Source organism: Chlorocebus sabaeus, chromosome 6, assembly GCF_047675955.1.
Source record: "Chlorocebus sabaeus isolate Y175 chromosome 6, mChlSab1.0.hap1, whole genome shotgun sequence".
Lineage (NCBI taxonomy): Eukaryota > Metazoa > Chordata > Mammalia > Primates > Cercopithecidae > Chlorocebus > Chlorocebus sabaeus.
Window position 1 is genome coordinate 40757378 of NC_132909.1, and position 13152 is coordinate 40770529.

The window sequence follows — 13152 nt, forward strand, 5'->3', positions numbered from 1 at the left end:
CTGGCCACAACTTAGAGTTACATGAGGCAGTTAATTAAAATAACAAGAATGCTTCCACCCAGAACATTAAACAGAACCTGTGGGAAGGGCACCAGTAAAGAGAGTTCTGCAAATTGGCCATGTGAGTGTAATCAGCAGCCTGGGCTTATAACCAATTAACTAAGCATTGCCTCTCAAGCTTTAATGAGCTTATAAATCACTTGGTAATGTTGGTCTCACTCTATGTAATGTGATTTTGCAGGTATGGAAAGGTCCATGAATGTGTGTTTTAAATAAGTCCCCTGTCAATGCTGATGATGCTCCCCCTTGGCTCATGATTAGCATTAGAGAAGCAGGCACAGCACAGAGTCCCTTAAACTTGGCACTCTTGTCACAACACAAATACTTCTGGCACAAATGAAGACAACTAATCTCCATCTTAAAGTATTGTAATCTTTGTTGGCTTTTAAAAGTTTACAGAGAAAACAGAAAGCAGCAATATCTGACTGAGTCTGCATTTTTATTTTATTTTATTTTATTTTTTGGGTGACGGAGTCTCACTCTGTTGCCCAGGCTGGAGTGCAGTGGCGAGATCTGCACTTACTGTAACCACTGCCTCCCAGGTTCAAGCGATTCTTCTGCCTCAGCCTCCTAAGTAGCTGGAACTACAGGCATGCGCCACCATGCCTGGCTTTGTGTGTGTGTGTGTGTGTGTGTGTATGTGTGTTTTTAGTAGAGACAGGATTTCACTATGTTGGTCAGGCTGGTCTCGAACTCCTGACCCCAAATGATCTGCCCGCTTTGGTTTCCCAAAGCACTGGGATTACAGGCGTGAGCCACCGCGCCCGGACCTTGTTTTTGTATTGTAAGTACTTGAGCCTGCAAATAAGTACCTTGGATAATCAAGTTTCTGTCAAAGGAACTTACTCTGTATCTTTTAGTATTTATCATTCTACAGCTAAATGTAATTCTACCTTTGTGTCCAACTTTCATGTGCTCTTAAAATGAGCTTTACTCTGAACAAATCTGTGTGTACTTTTAATGACAAAAAATTTAAAAAATAAACTTTTGCCAAAGCAAAAACAAAGCAATGAATCTCAGGTTACAAATAAAGACAATCCTGAGTCAAAAAGAATGGCAAGGCCGGGTGCAGTCGCTCATGCCTGTAATCCCAGCACTTTAGGAGGCCAAGGCAGGCGGATCACGAGGTCAGGAGATCGAGACCATCCTGGCTAACATGGTGAAACCCCGTCTCTACTAAAAGTACAAAAAATTAGCCAGGCATGGTTGTGGGTGCCTATAGTCCCAGCTACTCAGGAAGCTGAGGCAGGAGAATGGCGTAAACCCGGGAGGCAGAGCTTGCAGTGAGCCAAGATCATGCCACTGCACTCCAACCTGGGCGACAGTGCGAGACTTCATCTCAAAAAAAAAAAAAAAAAAAAGACGAAAGGTTTATTTAGCTGTTAATATAATTTACGTATATTTCAAAAAAGCAGAGAAAAATATCTACATATAATCTAAATGCTTTAATAAAACAGAGATGAATAATATATCCTCCCTTATTTTCATGTATGTGAATAAAGCCTCTTATTACTAATTTACATTTTCTCCTAAAACAACCAGGTCACTGGACATGTTCTTGAACTCTTGGACATCTGAATTGTGAACCTGAAAGAATGTTTACGGTAAAAAAGCAGAAGAGAGAAAGGTGTTATAATAAATTGATGGGTGCACATAAACAAATCAAGTTGTTAGAGACCTATGAAGAGAATGAGATACTGACACAATAATAGTGGGAGACTACAACACCCACGGGCACTAACAGACACATTATTGAGGCAGAAAATTAACAAAGATATTAAGACCTAAACTCAACACATGACTAAACAGTCCTAATAGACTTCTACAGAACTCTCCATCTAAAAACAACATAGTATGGTCTTCTCATCATTACATGGCACATACTCTAGAACCACACACAGAGGCCACAGCTTGATAAAAATGTAATTCAATGCAAAGAAAATCACTTGAATCATACAATTACAAGGAAATTAAACAACCTGAACTTGAACTACTTTTGGGTAAATAATGAAATTAAGGCAGGAACCAAGAAGTTATTTGAAAAAAATGAGAACAAATACAACATACCAGAATTTTTGCAACATAGCTAAGGCAGCATTAGGAGAAAAAAATTATAGCATTAAATGCTTACACTGAAAAGTTAGAAAGACTTCAGTTTAACAGCCTGACATCATAAATAAAACACCGAGAGAAGCAAGAGCAAATCAACCTCTAAGCTAGCAGAAGAAATAACCAAAATAATTTCTGAATGGAAGGATATTTTGACATGAAAAACTATACAAAAGAGCAACAATTACAGGAGTAAAATCTTTAAAAAAATAAAAACAAAATAAACCAGTAAGATTAATGAAGAAAAAGGAAAAGATCCAAATAAACACAATTAAAAATGACAAAAGGGACATAACCACTGATCCCACAAAAATATATTGAAGTCTACTATGAATACCTCTATGCACACAAACTTGAAAATCTAGAAGAAATGGAAAATTTATTATTATTATTATTTTTTGAGATGGAGTCTTGCTCTGTCACCCAGGCTAGAGTGCACAGGCACGATCTTGGCTCACTGCAAGCTCCGCCTCCCGAGTTTGCGCCGTTCTCCTGCCTCAGCCTCCTGAGTAGTTGGGACTACAGGTGCCCGCCACCACGCCCAGCTAATTTTTGTATTTGTAGTAGAGACGAAGTTTCACCGTGTTGGCCAGGATGGTCTTGATCTCCTGATCTCATGATCCGCCCACCTCGGCCTCCCAAAGTGCTGGGATTACAGGCGTGAGTCACCGCACCCAGCTGGAAAAATTATTGAATAAATATATCCTCTCAAGACTGAACAAAAAAGAAATCAAAGCCCTTAATAGATCAACAACAAGCTTGAGAATTTAATTAGTAATAAATAGCCTACCAACCAAAATAGCCTAGGACCAGATAGATTCACAGCTGCATTCTAGTAGATGTACAAAGGACAGCTGGTACCACTTCTACTAAAACTATTCCAAAAAACTAAAAATGGCACCATTCCGATACCAAAACTTGACAGAGATAAAACAAAAGAAAACTTCAGACCAATATTCTTGATGAACATTGATGCAAAAATTCTCAACAAAATATTGGCAAACCAAATTGAGCAGGACATCAAAAACCTAACCAACTATGATCAAGTAGGGTTTATTTTGGGGATGCAAGGCTAATTCAACATACATGAGGTGGCATGGTGGCTCACGCCTGTAATCCCAGCACTTTGGGAAGCCAAAGCAGGCAGATCACCCAGGGTCAGGAGTTCGAGACCAGCAAGGCCAACATGGCAAAACCCTGTCTCTACTAAAAACACAAAATTAGCTGGGCATGGTAGCAAGCACCTGTAATTCAGCTGCTTGGGAGGCTAAGGCAGGAGAATCGCTTGAACCCGGGAGGCAGAGGTTGCAGTGAGCTGAGATCGTGCCACTGTACTCCAGCCTGGGCAACAGAGTGAGACTCCATCTCAAAGGAAAAAAAAAAATCACGTGTGAATTAATAAATGTGATTCGTCACATAATAAGAACTAAAGACAGGGCCAGGAGTGGTGGCTCATGCCTGTAATCCCAGCATTCTGGGAGGCTGAGGCGGGTGGATCACCTGAGGTCAGGAGTTCAAGAGCAGCCTGGTCAACATGGTGAAATTCCATCTCTACTAAAAATACAAAAATTAGCTGGGCTTATCGGCGGGTGCCTGTAACCCCAGTTACTTGGGAAGCTGAGGCAGAAGAAATGCTTAAACTTGGGAGGTAGAGCTTGCAGTGAGTCGAGATGGTGCCACTGCACTCCAGCCTGGGTGACAGAGCAAGACTCCGTCTCAAAAAAAAAAACAAAACTAAAGACAGAAAGCACAAAATTATGTCAATAGATGCAGAAAAGGCTTTCAATAAAACTTAACATTTTTATGTTAAAAAGCCTCAACAAACTAGGGATGGAAGGTGCATACTTCAAAATAATGAGTTATCTATCACAAACCCACAGCCAACATACTGAACACACATAAACTGGAATCATTTTTCTTTGAAAACAGGCACAAGACAAGGATGCCTCCTCTCAACACTCCTATTCAACATAAAATTGGAAGTCCTGGCCAGAGCAATTAGGCAAGATAAAAAAATAAAAGACATACGAACAGGAAGAAAGGAAGTCAAACTTATTTCTGTTTACAGATGACATAATGCTGTATCTGAAAAACCCTGTAATCTCAGCAGAAAAGCTTTTCTTTTCTTTTTTTTTTTTTTGAGACCGAGTTTCACTCTTGTTGTCCAGGCTGTTGTGCAGTGGCATGATCTCGGCTCACTGCAACCTCCGCCTCCAGGGTTCAAGCGATTCTCCTGCCTCAGCCTTCCTGAGTAGCTGGGTTTAAAGGTATGCACCACCACACTCGGCTAATTTTGGTTTTTTAGTAGAGACGGGGTTTCTCCATGTTGGTCAGGCTGGTCTCAAACTCCCAACCTCAGATGATCTGCCCACCTAGGCCTCCCAAAGTGCTGGGATTAACAGCCGTGAGCCACCGTGCCAGGCCTAGAAAAGCTTTTCAAACTGACAAAAAAAACCCTTCAGTAAAATTTCAGAATACAAAATAAATGTACAAAAATTAGTGGCATCTCTATAAATCAAAAACATGCATGCCAAAAGTCAAATCAAAAACAGAACACCCCTTCACAATCACTACGAAGAGAATAAAATATCTAGGAATACAGCTAACCCGGGAGGTGAAAGATCTTTATGACAACACTGTGAAAATACTGCTTAAAGAAGCCAGAGATGACACAAACAAATGGAAAACCATTTTGTGCTCATGGATAAAAAAGATCAATATTGGCCGGACGCAGTGACTCATGCCTGTAGTCCCAGCACTTTGGGAGGCTGAGGTGGGTGGATCATGAGGTCAGGAGTTCAAGACCAGCCTGGCCAACACGGTGAAACCCCATCTCTACTAAAAATACAAAAATTAGCCAGGCGTGGTGGCAGGCATCTGTAATCCCAGCTACTCAGGAGGCTTTAGCAGAGAACTGCTTGAACCTGAGAGGCAGAGGTTGCAGTGAGCCAAAATCGCACCACTGCACTCTAGCCTTGGTGATAGAGCAAGACTCTCTCTCAAAAAAAAAACAAAAAGGAGAAAAGATCAATATTATTTAAATGGTCATACTGCCAAAGAAATTACAGATTTAATGCTATTTTTATCAAACTATCAAAAATATTTATTAACAGAACTAAAAAACAAAACAAAAAATTTTTTAAATTATGGAACCAAAAAAGGGCCCAAATAGCCAAGGCAATTATAAGCAAAAAGAACAAAGCTGAAGTCATTACATTACCTGAATTCAAACTATACTACAGGGATACAGTAAACAAAGCAAAATGGTACTGGTACAAAAACAAACTCATAGACCAATACAACAGAATACAGAGCCCATAATAATACCACACACCTACAACCATCTGGTCTTTGGTAAAGCTAACAAGAGGAATCTGGAAATAATTTCCTATTTAATAAATGGTACTGGAATAATTAGCTAATACTACGTAGAAGATTGAAACTGAACCCTTTCATTACACCATATACAAAAATCAACTCAAGATAAATTAAAGATTTAAATGTAAAACTTCAAATTATTTAAAAAAAAAAAATCCATGAGATAACTTAGGAACTACCGTTCTAGACATAGAAGCCGGCAAAAATTTTAAAATAAAGATACCAAAAGCAATTGCAACAAAAGCAGTAATTGACAAATGGAAGCTAATTGAGCCAAAAAGCTTCTTCACAGCAAAGGAAACCATCGACACAGTAAACAAAAAACACACAGAATAAAAGAAAATATTTGCAAATCATGCTTTTGACAAAGGTCAATACCCATTATTTATAAGAAACTTAAGTTTATAGGAAAAAAAAAGACCTCACTAAAAAGTAGACAAAAAACATGAAAAGGGTGTTTTTTTAAAGAAGACATACATGTGGCTAACAAGCATACAAAAAATGCTCTAATCATTAGGGAAATTCAAAGAAAAACCACAATGAAATATCATCTCACCCAGTGAGAATGGCTAGTATTAGAAAGTCAAAAGATAACAGATGCCGGCAAGGTTACAGAGAAACGGGAATGCTTATACACTACCCGTGGGAGTATACATTAGTTCAACCACTATAAAAAGTAGTGTGATGATTTCTCACAGAACTAAAAACAGAATTACCTTTTGACCCAGCAACCTCATAATCAGGCATATACCCAGTAAAATATAAATTATTCTATTACAAAGACATATGCATGTTCATTGCAGTCCATGTCATTCACAACCGCAAAGAAATGGAATCAACCTAAATGTTTATCAATTGTATACTGGATAAAGAAAATATGGTATGGCTGGGCATGGTGGCTCACACCTGTAATCTTAGCATCTGGGGAGGGTGAGTCAGGTAAATTGCCTGAGCTCAAAAGTTTGAGGCCACCTAGGGCAACATGGCAAGACCCTGTCTCTACAAAAAATACCAAAAAAATTAGCTAGGTCTGGTGGTGTGTGCCTGTAGCCCCAGCTACTTGGGGGGCTAAAGTAGAAGAGGATTGCTTGAGCCTGGGAGGTTGAGGGTGCAGTAAGCTGAGATCATGCCACTGCACTCCAGTCTGGAAAACAGAGTGAGACCCTTTCTTCAAAAATAAAATAAAATAAAAGGTTTAGGCTGGGTGCAGTGGCTCACACCTGAAATCCCAGAACTTTGGGAGGCCAAGACGGGTAGATCACAAGATCAGGAGTTCGAGACCAGCCTGATCAACATGGTGAAACCCCGTCTCTACTAAAAAAAATTTAAATTAAATTAAAAATTTAAAAACACACACACACAAAAATTACTCAGGCGTGGTGGCAAGAGCCTGTAATCCCAGCTACTCAGGAGGCTGAGGCAGGAGAATCGCTTGAACCCAGGAGGCAGAGGTTGCAGTGAGCCAAGATCGTGCCATTGCACTCCAGCCTGGACGACAAGAGAAAAATTCCATCTCAAATAAATAAATAAATAAATAGGCCAGTCGCAGTGGCTCACACCTGTAATTCCAGCATTTTGGGAGGCCAAGGCGGACAGATCACCTGAGGTCAGGAGTTCGAGACCAGCCTGACCAACATGGAGATACCCTGTCTCTACTAAAAATACAAAATTAGCCGGGCATGGTGGCGCATGCCTGTAATCCCAGCTACTCAGGAGGCTGAGGCAGGAGGATTGCTTGAACCTGGGAGGCACAGGTTGCAGTGAGCCGAGATTGTGCCATTGCACTCCAGCCTGGGCAACAAGAGCAAAATTCCATCTCAAAAAATAATAATAATAAAATTAAAAGTAAATAAATAAATAAATAAAATATGGTAGATAAATATCATGGAATACTGTGTGGCCGGCTGTTAAAACACACACATACAGAAGATCATGTCCTTTGAAGCAAGAAGAATGAAGCTGGAGGCCATTATTTTTAGAAAACTAATGTAGCAGCAAAAAACCAAATGCATGTTATTTCTAAGTAATAACTGAGGCCGGGCACAGTGGCTCACGCCTATAATCCCAACACTTTGGGCTGAGGTGGGCAGATCACCTGAGGTCGGGAGTTCAAGACCAGCCTGACCAACATGAAGAAACCCCATCTCTACTAAAAATACAAAATTAGCCAGAAGTGGTGGTGCATGCCTGTAATCCCAGCTACCTGGGAGGCTGAGGCAGGAGACTCACTTGAACCTGGGAGGAGGAGGTTGCAGTGAGCCGAGATCGCACCATTGCACTCCAGCCTGGGCAACGAGAGCAAAACTCCATCTCAAAACAAACAAACAAAAAAAAGTAAGTAAGAGCTGAATAATAACACAAAAAAACAAAGAGGGAACAACAGACACTGAGGCCTAGTTAAGCTTGGAGAATGGGAGGCTAAAGATGATCAGAAAAACTACCAGTTTGGTGCTATGCTTAGTACCTCAGTGACAAAATAATCTGCACACCAAACCCCCATGACACAATTTTAGCTGTATAACAAATCTGCATATGTACCCCTGAACCAAAAATAAAAGTTAAAAGAATAAAAATCTATGAGTGGGAAACAGTGCAATGTAGGTGGAAGAACTGGTTTGTGCTACAGATAGCGGCTCAAGTAGAGGTATACTCTGATGGATTTTGTGTTTATGCAGGCAGATGAGATGATGAACAGGTGGTCTAGAACCCTCAGCTGGTGGGGAAAACAGGTTGCTGTTACAGATTCAGTGTCTGGGGGTTGGGATATGCCAGGAGACTTGTAGACACTTTTTTAGGTTTTTGTAAAGAAACACTAGAATCAAAAATACTGTTGTAAAATTTCTCAGGGTGGTGCCTACTCCTGGGAGAGGTCTGGACACATTAATATCTAGTGGGTTTGCTTGTGAGTGAGTGGGAATCCTGTGGTGACAGCTGTAGGAAAAGGGGTTTGCTGTCAGAGTTTCTTTCCTCTAAGTTTGGATCCTCTCTCTCTCTGGGAGACCAGGAATCACAGGACAATGGGCAGTGTGACAGTCTGTGTACAGGAGAGCAGAGCCTCCCATTCCCAGATAAACCAGAGTTTTATTCCAGGCCAGGTCTCTGTGATATCTTTTTTCTTGTACCAAATCTGTAGAGTTTGTTGAACACCAAGCCATTCTCCAACACCAACTCATTGTCTAACATTTGAATTTGAATTCTGACACCACTCAGAGTCAGCACAGACCTTGATTCAGGGCTCATTTTCACAACATTGTCCTAATGGCAGATGCCTGTCACAAACCCCATAGGCCCATCTATGCTTCTGAGCTACTGTTTAAAAATTATGGACTCCCATAACCTCCCTCGAGTTTCATAATTTGATAGAGCTACTCACAGAACTCAGCAAAAAGGTGGTAGTTACATTTACCAGCTTATAAAAAATACAATCCCAAAAAGTTAAATATAAGAAATGTATAGAACAAAGAAAAAAATGGGGAAAGATGAAGCACTTCGATAATCCTGGTAAATAGCTGTGATTAATAAAATTCTCTATCCTTTGTGTTCTCCAGAAACAGTTTATGGAAAGAAACACGCTTTCCATTATGGCTTAGTTGGTGCTCTTTTTTCTTATCTATCACATAGCCAGACGCAGACTGCACATTTTCTTCTTGTTCTCATTTTTTTAAAAATCAGCTGGCTGGAAGCGGTGGCTCATGCCTGTAATCCCAGCACTTTGGGAGGCTGAGGTGGGTGGATCACCTGAGGTCAAGAGTTCGAGACCAGCCTAGCCAACATAGTGAAATCTCGTCTCTATTAAAAATACAAAAAAAAAATTAGGCGGGCATGGTGGTGGGCGCCTATAATCCTAGCTTCTCAGGAGGCTGAGGCAGGAGAATTGCTTGCACCCAGGAGGCGGAGGTTGCAGTGAGTGGAGATCGCACCACTGCACCGCAGCCTGGGTGACAGAGCGAGACTCCATCTCAAAAAAAAAAAAAAAAAAAAAAAAATCAGCTAAATTTTCTTCAGTGGTCAAAATAATTTTTAACCAAACTTTTTAATCAAACTTCACTTAAAGTTTATCTCCTCCCCCAGAGCCTCTTTAACATTCAGCTACACTCAATCTGTGTCAAAATACAGCCCCATTTTATGTCCTTCCTAAGGACATGATGACTTCAGAGTAAAACATTAATCTAAAATCTAATTTTTTCACCCTCCATTTGCCATTTCCCTCCTACCTTCATTCTAATCTTGTTTGTTCCTTCCTATAAAAGGAAGCCCTTGTCTGCCTGAACTTGCAATTTTTAAAGATATTATAATAGGTATTTTCTTCTGTTACAATACTTCTTTGGAATTTTTTATATTAATCTTACTTTGGTTTATTTTAAATAGTCTAGAAACTGCTTCAAAACAATAACCACTTCATCTTCACAAAAATCCTGCCAGTTCTTTTCCTTCTGAACCTTAACTGCATCTGCCTGTGGGTCCCCAGCTTTCCAGGGCTCTGTCGCTTCTCTCACTATAAAGGTTTCTTCCATGGCTGGGGTGAGCAGGCTGGGACATCTGCAAGAGAGGCTCTTCAGAAAAAAACTAATTGGGCCATCTATAACCTTCTTTTGCAGGCTCAGTATTAGCCTTAGCTTGGAGTCACTAGGCTCATGTTTTGATTTCCAATGTCAGTTACCAACTTGGTTTTCAAAACTACATGTGTGAAAAATTCAGCAACATTACTCAAACATCATGTTCATATAAGGGGATGAAATTATAAGGTGCTTACATTTTATACCTCAATGAGAAAAGCAAAAGTATCAATTCCTTTCAGATAATGCATGTCTTACTGTATTATTTCCATTAAAAATCATGTAGTAAACAATTGGTCATATGGGAACATTTCTAGGAGGTACCAAGTTTTATCTCATAAAATTTAGCATGAAACTCAGAAGTCAAGATAATTGGATACAGAACAGAGATATTCACTGTCACAAATTTACCCTGCAATAAAAGGAAGTGATACTTTATGAATCTACCTAACTCACCAATTATCTACCACATTTTCTTGTGGAAATGTATTTTTTTTTTTTTTTTTTTTTTTTTTTTGAGACAGAGTTTCGCTCTTTCACCCAGGCAGGAATGAAGTGGCACAATCTCGGCTCACTGCAACCTCTGCCCCCTTGGTTCAAGTGATTCTCCTGCCTCAGCCTCCCCAGTAGCTGGTATTATAGATGTCCACTACCACGCCCGGCTAGTTTTTGTATTTTTAGTAGCGATGGGGTTTCACCACGTTAGCCAGGCTGGTCTTGAACTCCCGACCTCAGGTGACCCACCAGCCTCAGCCTCCCAAAGTGCTAGGATTACAAGCATGAGCTACCGTGCCTGGCCAGAAATGTATTCATTTTCTACAGCCAAAATGCAGAAGAGATTTTCCCTATTGTTTTTCTTGGTAGCATTTTAAAAGCGAAGTCTTGGAATTCTGCTTGAAATCACTCAGTCATAAAAAATCCATCTGAAAAAATTCCTAAACTCACTTTGGGAAGGAAAAAGGTAAATAATTTTTAACAAGTAGAATACATAATTAATTTTTTTTCTGAAATGCACAACTTTTATGCCCTTTGTAAATATTATATGTATTTTCTTACCTTTTAAACTCTACTAATAAATGCAATTTACAGTTAAAAAACTAAAGTCAATAAAAGTGAACAAATCTTTTCCAGGTGACAAACCCAGGGAGTAGCAGTGCTGATTAGAAAACAGATGTGTAGGCTGGACGCAGTGGCTCAGACTGTAATTCCAGCACTTTGGGAGGCCAAGGCGGGTGGATCACAAGGTCAGGAGTTCAAGACCAACCTGGCCAACATGGTGAAACCCCTTCTCTACTAAAAATACCAAAAAAAAAAAAAAAAATAGCTGGGTGTGGTGGTGCACACCGGTAGTCCCAGCTACTCGGGAGGCTGAGGCAGGAGAATCGCTTGAACATGGAAGAGGTTGCAGTGAGCCCAGATTGCACCATTGCACTCCAGCCTGAGTGACAGACTCCATCAAAAAACAAAACAAAACAAAAAAGAAAAGGAGTTTTGTATGAATCAAGTGTGAATTCAGATCATCCAATCACTTGAGAGATTCTCCCACCCCATCCTGCTCACTTAAGTGCTCAGTGACCACTCTCTGAGGAGATACTGCACTACACTCAAGTGAGTGCTCCAAGTGTATTTTACTTTGCAAGTTTTTGTACCATCTCACTGAAGTCAGCTTTTTCTTTCTTTTGGGATACTATTTTGTCTTTCACAAATCTTAGAGCATTTAGGAGGCAGAAATTATTTCTGTTTTCCCCTCAGTACCAGCATGTGATTGGTGGACCAGCAATCTGTCTCCAAGAAATGGAAGCTGGGTTGGTGAAGACAATTTTAATGTCTCAAGGGGTTAGCTTATCAAATGAAGAGTACACCAAGAGATTCATCTTTTCCCCAGGGTATTCTCTTGCTCCCTTGAGAGGCTACACTCCCTACCTCAGGATGTCCTATGAAAGAAAATGACATAGGAGCTGATATTTACTAGATACTATAGCAGACACAGCCATAGAGGTTATCTTGGTTTATTCACAGACAGTACCACCAGGACCAAGAAAAAACGACAGGGCTGCTGAGGACGAATCACCCCATAACGTTGGCAAAATAAAAATATCTTGACACTAAAACATTCTCATAAGATCTTTGTGCCTAAAGACAAAAGAAAAAGAGGCACAGAGATTTTTACAATTCACTATCAGAGGATATTCTTTGCTTTCTTCTCATGGGAAATATTTACAAACAGAAAACATATCTTTTTCAATATGCCATCTAATGCTTTGTCAAAAAATGATTAATTAAAATACGGTATCAAAAATGTACACTAAAGGACAAATAATAAATAATGTAAATTAGGGAGAGGAAGTTGGCATTTGAGATTTTCAGAAGGAACTGAAAATTGAGTATTTTACTGCAAGCCAGAGTTAAGCTGGAGAAATGGGGTATGGGGGGTTGACTTGAGATCCTGCTTGGGACCCATGTGAAACATGCAAGGGAAAATCAGTCCCATGTGGCAGCAAACAGACTGAGGTGGCTCCAGTCCCTGGATTCCTAATTTTTAAAAATCTAACTCAAATACTTTTTTTTTTTATGAAATTACTACATTGGGGGAAACAATTCAGGCTTAATCAACGATAAACTGCCAAGTAAGCTCTGATTACACAACCAGGAAATCTGCAGGCTCAAGGTGAAAATTAAGAAACTATGTAAATGTACCTAACCGATTATTGAATTTGGGTATTTTCATCATGCATCTTTCCTTCGAGATCTTTTCATGGACCACAAACTACAACCCATAGCTGGGTGCTCTACAATTTTTCAACCACTCCTTGCTTAAATTTTTAAGTATTTTCGCCATAACTCCCATACATTTTTAATAGGAGAAAAGAGGAACTAGGAACCCCATAAACCAAACCAAAGCTCTTTCCATTCATGAACCCGCACCCCGAGTCAGGATTATCCCCTGACCACCCTCCCGTGGTCTCTGCACAATCTGGGAGAGACGCGGCACTGCGGGTGCAGAGCTGCCGAGAGACGGCTCCAGGCCAGGGCACAGTCACTGCGCAGG